At 41.7% G+C, this 16,670-nt stretch overlaps 1 long non-coding RNA gene across 1 annotated transcript in view; it reads left to right on the forward strand.

Moving 5' to 3' along the window:
- Nucleotides 1-79: 79 nt before the first annotated feature.
- The window catches only part of LOC108538382 (uncharacterized), a 62,546-nt gene continuing 45,955 nt past the window's right edge, over nucleotides 80-16,670 (forward strand). The window contains exons 1-2 of the long non-coding RNA XR_001888058.1: nucleotides 80-168; nucleotides 4,318-4,495. This is a non-coding gene — a long non-coding RNA (uncharacterized LOC108538382). The remainder of the gene's footprint in view (nucleotides 169-4,317; nucleotides 4,496-16,670) is intronic.

Here is a 16,670-nt window from a genome sequence, read left to right on the forward strand (position 1 = left end):
CCTTTCCCTGCATTTGCAAGTGAAGGGGAGCCAGGGGAGAGCCACATGACAATGAGGTTGCCAGTGGACACCTTTGTGATGTCAGCAGCCTCCAGAGACTGCCTGGCTGAGGGAAAGAGATTCCTCACCTCTCCTTCTGGGTGGTGTGGGGGTGTTTTATGTGTCTTGGTAAGCCAGCTGGAACTCCCTGGGGGAGTTGGGGCCTCATGGGTAGGAGCCTGCAGCATGCATGTGTTGGGGACCAGGCTGGGTTCAGTGTGTGGATGTGTATAGTATCTGTACCCCCTCCCCATGGAGCTGTAGTGGAAGATTAGGTGACACTGGACCCCCTAATCTGCAGGCCATGGAGGGAACACAGGACATCTCCAGGCCAACTCCTTTTCTTAGGGATGAGCAGAGTGACTTGCTTGAGGTCAGTTCTTAGCATGGGTCTTTTCTTGGGTATAGATTTGGATAGGTGCCAGTTTTTCAGTGTTGCCAGAAGAAGATGGAAAAGGGATTGTTTCTTTTGAAATGAGACAAAGGGAATTCCTCTGATAAAGTGGTACTCTTTTCAGACTTTATTCCTAGGATGTATACATCTCTGTCTGCATTTTGAATATATATATATATATGAATGTATATATAGATATGTGTGTGTGTGTGTATTTTAAAAAGTTTTTGAACAAGTATAAGCTACTCCTCCTAACACAAAACTCAAATGTATGTATAAAAAAAGATCTGAGTGCAACAACATAACTATTTTTTTACCACTCGTATTCTCCTAGGACTTTTAAAATAGTGAGTGCCTCTCTAGTACTTCTAGTGTGAGTTTATATTCATTAATTACTTGTCAGGTGATGGGAGTCTTTTGGAGCGAGGGATAGAAAACCTGGAATCTGAAGAGTTGGGATGTATCACACACCCTGTGGAGGAAGGCATATCAGACAGAAATAAGATAAAACATCTGAGGAGTTGAAACTTTTATTTTTGGGAAAATTGGATTTCATTTTTTAAAAACATTCATATATACTGAGTTGTGAATATTAATAACATATTGAAAGCTAAGCAGAGTGCCTGGCACCTGGTGTGTAATAAATGTGTGGTGAATGAACGATGTGAGAATGTTTCTGATGTTTTGTTTCCTTCTTTTGCTTCTTTGCCAAGAGAAATTAATAAAGTCAAATGGATTTGTGGCTAGTTAGCTAATGCTTGATTGTTTACTTACTCAGCATTCCTTGGGTGACTGGCTGTGAATAAATATGATGACTTAGGCATGTTTACCAAATTGAAAGTGACCTTATTTAAGTAGACATTTCAAATACTTAAAGTAATGACCCAAATGATAGCTGAACTAATTGAAGCATGACTTAATTGATAGGGCAGACACCCTCTCCTCATAATTAAAACAAATTCTATTAAAAAAAAAGTTCCTTCCTAGATCTTATGTGATTGCCAAGGAGAGAAATCTGGCATATGAAGTCTATAGAAAAGAATTAATTTCCAAAGTGACTACTCTGGGAGCTGTGGCGAGGGTGTGTTTTGTTGGTGGAGTGTGGCAGGGATGCTTTGTTTGGAAGGGCTGTGCTTGTTGTCTGCTTTGCTTCGATGAGAAATGATCACTAATTCACTCACCAAAGCTCATGGAGTGATTTTGCTGATGTTTCACCTTTTCTTTTATGCCGTTCTCCCTCTTTCTGACTTCTTCCCCTCAGACAGCCCCATCTCCAGGTTGCCCTACTTCATTTCCAGCCTCCTTATCCACAGTAGCTTTCTCAAGATAGTAGCCTCAGGATTACGCCTACCTGTTTGGCTGTATAGTTACAAGTGCTCTCCTTAGAAAAGCCTTAGGTAAATATGTCATGCTAAAGGTTATTGGCTGACACCAGTCAGCTATGCCTGGCTCTGGAGTATTACCATTTTCACAAAGCACTATGAGTGGTTTAACCTCAGGGAAGATTCTTTTTGCTTGAGGTAGCTGTATTTTTTTGGTCCTGAAGTCTGGACACTCATGGGCTAGTTTCGGCTTTGCCAGGTTAGACCACATCTCTAAAGTGTGTACCTCATTTTGAGACTGAATAAATATATGTTCAATAAGGAAGAAGTAGACTAGACAAAGGATAATAGAGAATGTAGCATTGCTTAAATTACCTCATTTCAGAACCTTAAAGAAATTTTGTTTTCAAAGAACAACTTGTGACACTATTATTTCAGAAATGCTGCGTTGGGAAGTCCTACACTAAGCTGTTTGCCCTTGGTTGAGGTGCTTAATTTCTCTTGGCTTTATTTCTATCATCTACATATTGAGGGAAATGAAGTAGATAATTTCCAAGTGTCTTTAGGACTTCCAAATTCCTTCATAATGGAAAGGTTTCAGGCATCACCCAGCAAACCAGTAGAGGCTGGAGTGCGATGGCGTGATCTTGGCTCACTGCAATCTCTGCCTCCCAGGTTCAAGTGATTCTTCTTGCTCAGCCTCCCAAGTAGCTGGAATTACAGGCCCCCGCCACCATGCCTAGCTAATTTTTTTGTATTTTTAGTAGAGACAGGGTTTCACCATGTGGGCCAGGCTGGTCTCGAACTCCTGACCTTGTGATCTGCCCACATTGGCCTCCCAAAGTGTTGGGATTACAGGTGTGAGCCACTGTGCCCTGACGCCTTCCTACTCCTTCTCATCACGCCATATAGTCCCACCTATCATGTGGCTGCAAAAAGGGAAATCTCTCTACCCAGCGAGCAGCTCATGCAGCTTCAGCTGCAACATGGTTGCCCTTCGTGTGTGTGGCTGTTTTATTAGCCTGCCCCTGCCGCTTGGATAGCTGGTGTGCCCATCCTTCCAGGAGGACAGGTGAAGTATCAAGTGAGCACTTGGAGAGGCCCCTCTTATCTCATACAATCGCGCTAGCTGACTCTGCTCTCAGGCAGGCTCCTATTTTTAGCTGTATCTGATGGAGGCACTGTCTTCCCAGCTTAATGATCCCTCTCAGATGCCAGCATGCCTCCAAACAGCTCTCTGGTGATCCAAAGGATGGGTGGGCACAGCCCCTGATATCATACAAAGAAGAGGCTGGGTGACATAGGGCAAAGTGAACACAATTGAGATGCTGAGGCAGTATGACTTTGCCACCTCTCAAGGCCCTGATTTTCTTTCTGTAAAACGAGACAGGACGCTCTCCAAAGGCTTTCTCAGTTTTAAAATTCCATCAAGCTTCGATTGTGAAGGGAGAGAACAGATGATTGAAGCGTCAAAGCCCGAGCAACTAAGACAGAGTCAAGCGATTACAAAGCAGACCGTGAACGTTAGCTAGTAAATAGTCCACTCAGCTGTCTGGGTACAAGTGGTAAGGGATATTTAATTTTGGCATGCTTTTATTTTCTCAGGAGAAAAATAGCAGAAGGAAGTGCACGTGCCATTTTATTCCATTGAAACTGCCAATGTGCTCAACTTAGGACTTACATGGTGTTAGCAACGTAGGGGCACACAAGTCAGTACTTTGTTAAACTGCTCCCCAGGCAGGGAATGTTGTGGGTTCAGGTCTAAAGAATGTCACAGTCTCAAGGACTTTGGTGTAGGAGCCACTTATGGTATCCAGTTCACTCCAGACTTTTGACACTGCCTGGGCCCTCTTCAGCAAAGTCATCTCTCAGCAGGTGTGGTGCCTGGGGACAAGAAGTTCAGCCTGAAAGTGGAAAAAGAGTTCCAAAACATGCCAGGAGGGCTGAGGCCTAAGGGCTAAATATGTATGTATCTGTCTATTCATGAGTCTTGGTTCTGTTTCCCGTGCCAGCTGGTAGAGACTATTTTTGTCTTTTCCCTTCAGGCTGCTGGAGTCTCCACTCAGGAGATCAGACCCTAACACAGTAAAGGCCAGAGGGCCAGAGGAAATCACTCCCGTTTGTTGCATTCCCCAGGGATATCTTTGATTTCTAGGCTTCATCTATATTCTACACTTCTGCAGGATTAATTGTCCAGAGGATCCAAGGGGAAGCCTATAAATTGTAAACCCTTTTTAGGGGCAGAATTGGATCATGTTTTCAGCTTATAGCAAATCAATAAACTGTTGCCCATGGCTAAGCTTATGTGTAGCAGTCCTTATTCTTGAATCTTGATTTGTAACTGCCAATAATGGCAGTTGTCTAAGCCCATTGATTTGGGACGAGAATATGGACCCTTTATAGGTGCCTTGTAGATTTCAGTATGGGAGAGAAAACTGTGGTACAGTGTGAGCTTTGTAGTGAGAAGATTCCTCAGTGGGTGGCTTTGGGCACACACTTTAGCTTCTATGGGCATTGGTTTTCTCTTTGGTAAAATAGAGATAATGAATATTGCTTCTCCAGTGTTGTTACAGAGATTGCCAGTGATTTAAGGAAACATGATAACCACCGTTTACTATTTACCCTGTGTCAAGAATGTGATCCTCCCAGCAACCCAATGAGTCATATTGCATGACCCTCATCTTATGAATGAAGAAACAGAAGCTCCAAGAGGTGCCACTCGCCTGCAGTCACAGAGCTGGTGAGTGACAAAGGCTGTATTGGAACAGGAAGTGTTACTACTGGGCACAAGCCCCAACTACTGAGCTGCAGGACAGCATCAGTGCCTCAAAATGATCATTATTGTTTTCATCAACTCCATGGAATACATTGTCCCTCTCTAACACTAAATGGTGCCTTGACTTCAGACCAGATCAAACGACTGTTTTTAATATGCTGTATTTATGCTTTGGGTTTCCTTGTCTTTCAGAAGGCTTATGACATGTGTCAGGCTTTAAGTTCTTATACTAACCTTTGAGATTAAGGTTAATGTATATATTACATATATATACACACACACACATATATATACACACACATATACACATAGATATACATATATATATATATATTTTTTTTTCTTTTTTCAGATAAGGACATTAAGTGGAAAAACAATTTGCCTAAGCTTACTCAGAAAATGAGTCAATATCTAGGTACCTAGGCTGGTGAGAATGTAGCTGGATAGAACACAGATTTCCTGATGTTTTTGAAAGGAATTTCTTGTCTGGCTGGGGTGGCTGACAAAGAGATGAGTGGAATGATGCAATGAGGGCTATCTCATCACAATATTCCTGAGAGGACAAAAGGATGAATGGAGCGGGAGCAAGGGCATTCATAGGAAGAAGGCTTGCTCTCCTGTGGGCCTTGCAGAGCGTCAGAACTTCCCACCTAGAGCTCATGAATCCACTTCTACAGGTAAGCTCTTCCTAGCACTTAACTTCCTGGACACGCTGAGAAAGTTACCTTTAAGACCTGGCCATAGTTCCAGTGATACCAAATTAAAGAAAAGCAGATAGCTGAGTGGTCAGCTTTTGGATCTATGCTTTCACTTCTGTTGCCAGACATGCTGCCATTTGAACTCTTGACCACAAGAGCCTCCATGATGACAGATGTGGCAAAGGCATCCCTCCCCTACCTCTTCCTGGTGTCCTTGGATTAGTCTAAATATCAGAGGCAGCTGGGTGCAATGGCTCACGCCTGTTATCCCAGCACTTTGAGAGGCTGAGATGGATGGATTGCTTGAGCCCAGGAATTCTAGACCAGCCTGGGGAACATGGCAAAACCCCATCTCCACAAAAGATACAAAATTAGTCAAGTGTGTGGCACACAACTGTAGTCCCAACTACTCCAGAGGCTGAGGTGGGAGAATCACCTGAGCCCGGGAAGTTGAGGCTGCAATGAGCTGTGACTGTTCTACTGCATTCCAGCCTGGGTGATGGAGTGAGGCCCTGGCTGAAAGAAAAATAAAATAAAATCAGAGGCAGTATTGCTAATCTGTCATGGGGCTTCAATAGCTTCAGCTCCCTAGATCTTGCTGTCTTCCTTCTTGGAAAGCCTGTTTCAAATGTCTCTACTCCCCAAACTGTAGAGGGTGAAAGGTCTAAAAAATGCCTATGTGAAGTCTTGATCCACAGGTCTTGCTGCGTCACTTGGCCACTTGCCTTCAACCCTGTTTTCCCAGCTTAGAGCCACCACTCTTCTGCGCAGAAACAGGCTACGATGGGTTCTCTCTGAGATAGGTTCTTTTGCTGTTGCCCTAGTAACAGAATTATTAAACCGAGTTCCAGCCTCGAGAGTGTTTGTGCCTGGTGAGGTAATGTCTGTCGCATCCAGCCTTTCTTTTTGTTCCACTCCCACTCCCTTGCTTCAGGCCCTCTGTACCTCACGTCTAGACTGATGCACTGGTCTCCTCCCTGGCCTCTGTGTTTCCAGTCCACCCTCGCCGACGGGGCTGCCCCTTGCTCAGCAACACTCTTTCTCAGGTTCAGACACTCCTCCTTGGTCAAATTCCCCATCAGCCTGACATTCAAAGCTCTCCATGATTGTTTCAAAATACAACCCACTGTGTGCCTGTGCTTTAGCAGAGCAGGATGTGACCCAGGGGTGGTGATGGGGTAGAGCCAAGAGGAATTGGAAAGAGGAGCCTGTAGGGCTTAGTGAGCAACCTGTTGGTTGGGAGGCTATATAGTGTAGTGTTTAAGTGCATGGGTTTTGACTCAGACTGTCTATAAAATCTTCCTGCTCTCACTTAATAGCTGCGGAACCTTAGGAAAGTTTCATAATATCTCTAAGTTACACCTTCCCCAAATGCAAAATAAAGATAATGACAGTATCTTCCTCATAAGGGTTTTCTTCTGCTCAATTAAAGAAGGTCATCTTCTAAAGTGCTTGGCTTAGCATCTTCAAACTTAGAAAGGCACCAGAAATGTTACGTGTGATGATGATTATAGTAGAGGAAGGTGGAAGGGTGGTGGTTTGAGAAATGGAACTGAGAATGGCTCCTGATTTTGGTGAGTGGGTGCAAATCATGCCGATAGAGAATTCAGGCACAGAATAAACAGGGTTTTGAGAACAGATAATGATTTCATTTTTGGGCTTATTGGGTTTGATGCATCATAGCTCACTTTTATTGATTCTCATTGAGTGCCAGGCACTACACTAAGCATTTTGCATATGTTGTCTCTTACATAATTCTCACAAGAGTTTCTTGCGGTAAGGTTATCAGCCCATGCAAACTTTAGTAACCAGCCCACAGTTATTAACTTGCCCATAACTTGTCCACAGTTATAAAGGTGCAGAGCTGGGATTTGAACCCAAGACTTTGTGTCTCCAGAGGCGGCACACTTTATCACTATATACTCTGCCTCTTGAATATCTTTACTATGGATATTAAATTAATCTCTTTTTCATGTTTTTAGTGCTAAGATGGCCTAGTCCACACTGCTTCTTGCCTACGTCGTGTTTTGTCCTCTCGCTTGCAGTCCCCTTATGTAAATTTGGCCCCCAGACTCCAGGATTTCTTTTATGACATGTGTCCTCCTGAGTTTGTGCTTGGAGTCAGAGGCTCAGTCCTCACCTAATTCTCACTTTGGTCCTTTTGTCTCACTCCAAATTCCCCCTGGATGGGATCTTTGATCTTGAAGTGAATTAGTGTCTCTAAGCATCAGTTTCCTCCTCTGAACGATGCAGTTACAGAATTGTAGTAAACGTCAAGAGAGATGGAGTTCATTGAGGAGAAAGGCTGTTTCTGATTTCTCTTAGCATTCACAATACGCGGGCCAGTGCTGGGCATATATCAGGTGCTCTCTCATCATTCAATGAATAGATGACCAACTGAATATATATGCTGGTGTATATCATGAGGGTTTGCCCCTTGTGTGTGACTAGTGGCACTGCTTCCTTTTTCAACTGCCCTGCTGTCCCAGGTGATTACCCTAATTTAATGTGTTTTTTTTTTGGGGTTGACTTTTAAAGAGCATTTGGAGTCACGTACACCACAATGGTAGAACTGGGTTATGATGTTAGTGTTGGGTGGTAGGCACTGCCTACATATGTGGTGGGGAATGAGGAGATGTGGAGGTACCTGGGGTGGACTGGATCATATTTTCTTCCTTGACTTTCTTTGTAGTGGAGAAAGATGCTCTAAGAACCCAAGAGACATGGATTTAGCTGCAGGTGACAGAGCCCAGGGTGCAGTAAATTGTTTTTTAACAGACGTTTTCTGTTGTTTTAATAACAATGCTTTAACATGGCAACTTTCTAAGTATTTTTGCCCTATCATTTCAGGTACTTACGCTTTCAATAACCTGCATATGGATTTCAACGCTATTTAATTAAGCTCTAAACCTATAAAAATGCACATTTAATACTCAGAGTAAACCCTTGCCTTGTTCTTTCTGAAGGTAAACAGAGGAGATATCTTCTTGAGCTCAGAGTTCTGAGGTAATTACAATTAGTTGCCATAGAGAGAAAGAGAGAGAGAGAGAGAAACACATGAAAATGTATCTTACTTTCTGTGTTTAGGAAATTCATTTAATGAAATATTCAGAGCCACCAAATCTACCCAGACCCAAATACCTATTAATCTGTCAGCCACTTGGGCTCCAGAGGGACCTTTCTTTGCCAGAAAAGCTTTTTGACTGCCCTACTCCTGTGCTCAGAAACTTTTAATGGCTCACCGTTTTCCTGTGTGGAGACGGTGTTACATCTTCTTAACACGTGAGTTACTAGGCCTGTTATGATCTGGACCCAGCTGTCCTTCTCAATCTCATTTGTTATCACCTAGGTGGTAACACAGGTGCTTGTTGGCTCTGCTGGCACTGACGGTGGTATCCCAAGCCTCTCTATGGTATTTTCCCTTTGAAGTTCTCTTTCATGCACTCTGTTGGCCTTGAAGTTCCTGGTCACCCTTCAAGACCCAGTTTAAATTCCTATCTAGTTCAAATGCCAAGCTCCCTTGGATTCCTCTAGACAGAATTACTCTAAGCTTTCTTGGACTTTGTACTTTCATGGCAATTCTAATCACAAATATAAATTTCTGCCACTAGACTGTGAGTTCCTTGGGGTCCGGGGACCTCATCTTGTTTTATTTATTTGTATTTTCATGTAATGAATAGCTCATAGCAGGTCCTGATTCAATCTTACTGAAGGAAATTACGTTAATGACATATTGCCAGTTAATAGTGTGCATTATGGTGTAATAAAGATTTTTTTAGGGGAATGAATTACCTAACCAGATTTCAACTGTAGCTGTGCATATAAAAGTTCCACAGTTTCCTATTGAAGGAGGATTTTCTTCACATACATGGCAGCAGTAGTATGAGGATAAATCTAGTGTTTATTTCTGCCCCTTCGGTTAACTAGCAGAAAGCTCCAGGTTAGAGTCTACAACAGAATCACTTTCTTTATGATGCCTGTAGCATATTAGAAATGCTCTAAATACTCAGGAACGGGAGATCATGTAACTTGGTGGTTAAAACGTGAATGTTAGAGTCAGGTGGACCTGACTTATCAGCTGTACAACTGGCAACTTATCAAACATCTCTTCAGTTTTGTTACCTGGGGATTATCATAATTTATTACTAAGATTGCTTTGAACATTAAACGAGATATTCAGGCCATTTGATTAAAAGGGCACCTAGCATACATACACCATGTATATAATATAATAATATACATTCCCCCAAAGGAATAACAATTGCAGTAAGAATTACTAATTTGCTGGTAAGTTAGAATATGGTTTGCTATTAGTAACTGAGTACTGTCAGAGGTTAGAGCCAGTCCCATAATTCCAAAGGAGCTGCTTGGCTAAGGTCATCCTCAGAAGCTGCTCAGATATCTGTGGTTCTAAGCACAGCAAGAGCAACTGGTGAGGTTTCTGCATGAAGCAGTCAAAGTCTATGTATGTTCAGGACCCTCCATGTGAATGAGGCTGGAACACAGCTATGTGGATACAGACCTGCAGCATTGCCACACAAAGCATACGTGATGCAGGTAATATCTCTGCACACAATGCTGGATTGTATGACACTGTCATCCCCTGCACTGGATAAAAACTCTAAACAATGAACTTTCTTGGGAGTGTTACAGGAAGGCTACTCCTAAAGCTTCCTCTTGATTCTCTACTATCAGACCTGTTATTCTCAGATCTTGTCGTGCATTCTGACTAGGACAGGTGAGTGTGTGTGAGTATGCAACCTTGGATGAATAAATTCATTAAAAATGGGATCTCATGTCCTTGGTGTTTTTTTAAACATTCCTCTTTATGATCATGCATTACCAAAGAGAAGCATTGCTTTTTTGATCATTTGATCTTCGCTTTTACAATTACCAACCCCCGGCTGGGTGCGGTGGCCTGTAATCCCAGCACTTTGGGAGGCTGAGGCGGTTGGAACCCTTGAGCTCAGGGGTTCGAGACCAGCCAGGGCAACTAGGGAGACCCCTGTTTCAATACCAAAAAAAAAAAGAAAGAAAGAAAGAAAAGAAATTACCAACCCCTATCCTTTTTTTTTTTTCTTTTGTATGAGGTTTCTGCGGGCAACTTAAAGTACACCTGACTCTGATTCTTTTTCCTTTTTGAGCACGAGAGGGAAATCGTGTGTGTATTGAGGTCTGCAAAGGAGGTCCAAGGAGATTACTCAGGTGCCCCTAAAAGAAACCAGGAGTGTTCATGAGCTGGCCTCTAGCACTTGCCAAATCCATGAGAGACCAGTGCCCCTTCAGAGGTTCCAGAAGCTGCCTTGGCTGGGAACTCATTCTCTCCTCCTCCTCTCTTCTTGCTTCAGCTCCTTCCAAAAGTCAAGCATGGAGTTGTGGGAAAGGCTAATTGGGTTGGACTTAAGATTGGGGTGGGCGAACTAGCTGGAAAGAGCCTGGAACTAGAGATCTGGGGACCTGAATTTTAGTCCTAATTCTTTCTTTCTTTCTTTTTTTTTTTTTTTTTTGAGACAGAGTCTCGCTCTGTCGCCCAGGCTGGAGTGCAGTGGCCGGATCTCAGCTCACTGCAAGCTCCGCCTCCCAGGTTTACACCATTCTCCTGCCTCAGCCTCCGGAGTAGATGGGACTACAGGCGCCGGTCACCTCGCCCGGCTAGTTTTTTGTATTTTTTAGTAGAGACGGGGTTTCACCGTGTTAGCCAGGATGGTCTTGATCTCCTGACCTCGTGATCCGCCCATCTTGGCCTCCCAAAGTCCTAATTCTTTCATAAACTCACTGTGCAACTTTGGACAAGTATTGTACTCCGTAAGCTTGTTTCCTCATCTGTGAATCAAGACAGCTATGGCTTTGGGTCTCAAGTTTTGCAGGGGCCAGGCCAGGGACAAACAGTGGCATGGGAAACAGCTCCTTCACCTCTTGCACATTCTGGCTGTCCTTTAAAAATTGTATTGTCCAAACTAATGCGACTGGTGCACCCTGGAATTGGCTGCCTAAGGTCTAGAACAACCAGGAGCCACTGGGAGAGGAGGGGACACTGTAACCTGGGGGCAGCAAAGCTCTTAGCTTCCCTGGGAGGGGAGTGGAGAAGTATCCTTCCACAGAAGAGCCAAGAGGTCAGGAGAAGGACAGACTGTGGTCTTTGGTCTTGGAGGTGAGGAACCTCCCTCCTGCAAAACAAAATGAAACACAAAGAAACCTACAGGAGGCGATGATCTTCATTCGGACAACAAAGTGAACTTGAAAAGCTTAAGGACCCTGGGAGGAAATAGATGAGGCTGAGGAGTTCTGTTGATAAGGCAAATGTGGCTTAGTCCACTGGGCCAGTTAGAACGCCACCAGTGGTGACCAGACAGAAGGAGATTTTTGTAAATTGAAAACATAATTCATGTCCCTGGGGATAATTGAAACAGTACAAAAAATTATCACTGAAAAAGAGGTTTCTCTGTTGCTGCTCCCCGTTGGTGTCCATTCCCAGAGGCAACCACCTTTTCCAATTTCTTGTGTGTCCTTCCAGAAGGAGTCTAAGCAGCAGCTGCACTTTGCTGTTTCATGGAACAATACATCTTAGAGATTGTTCTATAACGGCACACATATTCATTAATTAAACTCCTTGCCATGGTCACAGTGCCTCATGGGGTCATCCCCTGTCCGTTGCTGTGATGTCCTCTCCCCTGACTCCCGTGTCTCACTCTGCTTAACCACACCGGCCTCCTTCCTTTTTCTCTAATGTGCCAACACGTCCCCATCCTGGTACCTTTGTCCGTGTTGTTCTCTTCACCTGGAAGGCTCATCCACCCTGTCCTTGGCATGCGTCACTCCTGTATGTCACCTCCCCAGGTTGGCCCTCCCTGGTCATCCCATCTCAAAGAGCTCCCATCATTTCTGTCCTCTTACTGGTTTTATTTTTCCACACAGCACTTACCACTACCTGGCATTACAGAATATAATTACCATTCCCTTGTTTATTTTCTGGTATTGCTGCTGGAATGTTAAGGAGGGCTGAGATTTTGTCTTGTTTTTCCAGTGCTGTAATTTCAGTGCCTAGAACAGTCAGTGCCTGGCCCTTAATAGGCACTCAAATATTAATGAATACAATATTCAGAAAGCAATGAGATGTTTAGTTTAGAGGGCATGGCTTAGGCTAGAGTTGGAGATAGAAGTTTGGGTATCACCAGACACTATTTTAAACTTTGGGATTGAATGTAGAGAGATAGAATATAGACAGAAGAAGGCTGGGGACTGATTCCTGGGTCCTTTTCACATTTAGAAGTTGGGAAGAGGAAGAAGGTCCGACACAGGTGACTGAGACGGGACAGCCAATCAGGGAGAAGGGAAATATGAGAATGTAGTGTCCCAGAAGCCCAACCTAGATAGTATTGGCTAAGTCCCCTAAATCTTTCATATGTCTGCATAGTATTCCATTGCAACGACGTGCCATAGCTTATTTAATTAGTCCTCTATCCACTGGTGTTTGAATTGTTGCCAGTCTTTGGCTGGTAAATAATGCTGCAGTGAATGCAGTTGTCTTTATTAGTAGTTCTGGGTGAGGCAATAGCAGGGAACTATTTAAAGATCTCAGTTTTCTATAGAAGCAGAATGAGTTCATGCATTATTTAGATGTGGCATGGCAATAGCACTGGCTTGCTGAGAGCATTATATGCATATCTAAATGAATGTATTAATTGCCTATGTAATGCCCAAATAAATGAATATTGAGAGAGTCAGAGGTTAAGGGCAGGAAAGCCCTTTTGAAACCTCTAGTCCCAGCCACTGCTTCCACGGGCAAGAAAACAAATTGTCCAAAGTCATCTGACACCTTGAACACAGCCAGGGTTAGAACACAAGTCTCTTGACTTTCTGCCCACTCTTGGCAGAACTCCACATTGCATGCAATGGCGTTTCTGATGATCAGCTTTGCCAAATTTGCTGAGCTGCAGGATATGGATATTTCTTGATTGAAGGCACTAGGGGTAGATGAATGAGAAAAGATTTGAGACCAAACTGACTGGAGTGAGTCCTGTCTCCACCTTTTACTAGATGTGTGGCTACATACTTGACTCTGTACCTTGTTTTTTGTAAAACTCCTACTCTTGCCCTGCATGTAGCAGGCAGTAAGTGCAAATTCCTGTCTTTGCCCACCCATACTCTTTCTCTTTCTCTCCAACACAGTCCAACAATGAGAGAGAAACTGGAAACTTCCTTATAAAACTTGAAGAAAAATAAGACTGCAGAAAGCAAACCAAAAGCAGTACTCTGTGTATGTGTGTGTAATTTAAAGCCTTGTCTTGTTCTAGAAATAATGTCCTAACACAAATGTCCCTAAGCAAACCATTAATATGAATACATTAGGGCTACCACTCTCAATGGATGTGTGAAGATGGAAGTAAGAGAGACTAAGGAACACAGAAATCCCTAGATAGTCCTCATTTTAAAATTAAAAAATCCTATTTTTCTGAATATAATACTTTTTTCTGATTATTATGCTTTCTGCAAAAACATGAAAATATAGAAAAGCATAAAGAGGAAAATAAGGATAATGCACAATTCCATTATCACTATTTACATTTGGTGCATTCCCAGCCTTTATTGTATGTAGATACAGTTGTGGACCACTCAGCTTCCCCTTCCAGAAGCACCTTGACTCCAGCTGTTAGCTCCTTCAAGACTGGCCTCAGCATTCGAGCCAAGGTCCCACTGTTTTAGTGGTGGTCCCAGCAGGTGACTGGGCCAGCTTGTGCCACAAAGCCTAGCTACTTCTCCTAGTATAGGGCTCTTCTAAAGGGCAATCTTTGCTTTGTTGCTACTTGTTGGGCTGGCACTGGTTTTCCACATTTGCACTATAGTTTGAGGGGCCTTCCATGCAATTCTGCTGTTTCTCTTTGTCTTTCACAGGTATTACTTCCTAATAAAATATTTTGCTTTCCTAACTCCTTATTGTCTACATCCTGGAGAACCTGCCTGTTCATACATACAGTTATATAATCAAGATCATATTATTAAATATAATGTGTATGTGTGTGTGTGTATATATGTGTGTGTATATACCATATATCAAATGATACAATATTTATCATATTATTAAATACAACATATGTATATGTAATTATTAAATACAATGTGTGTATATATATACACAGTATTGCAAATGCCATGTGATGTTTAATATATGATAATATATAATATCAATTACAATGTGTATATAATACAAATACAATGTGTGCATATATACATATATGTATATATAATACAAACACAATGTGTGTGTATATATAATTATGAAATACGATGTATGTGTATACATTTAAATATATATTTAAATAAATATATATTTAAATACATATATTTAGAATATATATACACACACATCGTATTTAATATATGTATATAATATATGTATTTAATATATGTACCTATTATGTGTAATATATGTGTATTTAATATGTATGTATATATACACATACACACATTATATTTAATAATTATATGTACACACTGTGTTTAATAATATGATAAATATATCATTTAATATATGTTATATGTATTATGTATCATATAAGATATTATAATAAATTATATAGCATATTCTTTTATATATGGTAAATATATTTGTTCTTTCATTATAATTATATACATTATTTTTTACTAACATTGCTTAGTATTTTCATTATTTACATATAATAGAATGTTGATTTTGCAAATTAATTATGATTTAAATATTGCTGATGAATATTAACATACATAAGTTTTCTAGAATATCCCTGATTGTTTCCATGAAATAGGTTCCCAGAGTGGAATTACTAAATCAACATGTCTGAATATTTTTAGGGTCTTGGTAAGTAGTTATTAACTGCTCTGGGAGGATTACCTCTGTATATACTTTCATCAGTGTAATGCTTGTGTACACTTCACTGCACCATCACCTGCATTGTGTATTGCCATTACAATTACATTGACAGGCAAAAACAGTGTTTTAATGTGTTATTTTGTACATCTTTGATTTTTACTAAAGTTGAACCTTAAAAAATAAGTTTACTAGCTAATTGTGTTTACTTTTCTACAAGTTATCTGCCCTTTTAAAAATATCTTTTAATTTAGAGGGATTTAAAAAAACATATTTGCCTGAAATATATAGTTGAGAAGGCACTCCTTTCTCAGGCAATTCTCCCTCAGACTGTTTTGGCTTTCTATTTGGTTTTGTGACACATGTTTTATATTTTTTATGTAGACTGATCTTTTCTTTCTTTCTTTTTTTTTTTTGTGAGACAGAGTCTCGCTTTGTCGCCCAGGCTGGAGTTCAGTGGCACAATCTCGGCTCACTGCAAGCTCCACCTTCTGGGTTCATGCCTTTCTCCTGCCTCAGCCTCCCGAGTATCTGGGATTACAGGTGCCTGCCACCACACCCGGCTAATTTTTTGTATTTTTAGTAGAGACGGGGTTTCACCGTGTTAGCCAGGATGGTCTTGATCTCCTGACCTCATGATCCGTCTGCCTCGGCTTCCCAAAGTGCTGGGAGTCCCAAAGTGGTGGCTGGTGAGCCATCGTGCATGGCCTGATCTTTTCTTTTCTTTTTTAATTTATAAAGGAAAGAAGTCTAATTGACTAACAGTTCCACATGGCTGGGGAGGCCTCACGATTATGCAGATGGTGAATGAGGAGCAAAAACACATCTTACATGGTGGCAGCCAAGAGCAGAATGTTTTTCTTTTGGGATTTTTTCCATAGCTTTTTTTTTGTGTGTGGAGGGGGACAGGGTCTAGTTCTGTCACTCAGGCTGGAGTGTAGTGATGTGATCATGGCTCACTTCAGCCTCAGTCTCCTGGGCTCAAGCGATCCTCCTGTCTCAGCCTCTCAAACAGCTGGGACTATAGGCGTGTGCCACCACACCTGGCTATTTTTTTTTTCTTGTAGAGACAGGGTCTTGCTATGTTGTCCAGGCTGGTCTCAAACTCCTAGGCTCAAGTGATGCTCCTTCCTTGGCCTCACATAGTAGTGCTGGGATTACCAGTGTAAGACATTGCACCAGGCCTCCATTGCTTTTATGTGTAGAATACCTTTCTTCATCTAGTGATCAGGCAAATCTTTAGCTATCTTTCTTCTTAATAGTTTTTTTATTTTTATGTTTAACCATTTAATCCATCTGAGATTTATTTATGGTGTCAAGTGCAGCATCTACATGGAATTATTCCCAAATAGTTTTCCTGGCTGCATTTATTGCTTGACCAAAGGCAAGTTTTTAAATCTCCTTTAACTTCTATTTCCTTATTAAGAGAGGATTATGCAAATGATACTTCACAGGGTTATGTTGAAGAAAAATAAAATAAAATCATGGATCTGAAAGCATTTTATAAATGCTATAGATACATTGGTTTTTACAGTTGCTATCATTCATATGGCTAAGTGAGGAAATACTGTGCGAACAAATGCTTGTTTGATGTAGTCCT

This window comes from Rhinopithecus bieti, unplaced genomic scaffold (genome assembly GCF_001698545.2).
Source record: "Rhinopithecus bieti isolate Rb0 unplaced genomic scaffold, ASM169854v2 scaffold_15436, whole genome shotgun sequence".
NCBI lineage: Eukaryota > Metazoa > Chordata > Mammalia > Primates > Cercopithecidae > Rhinopithecus > Rhinopithecus bieti.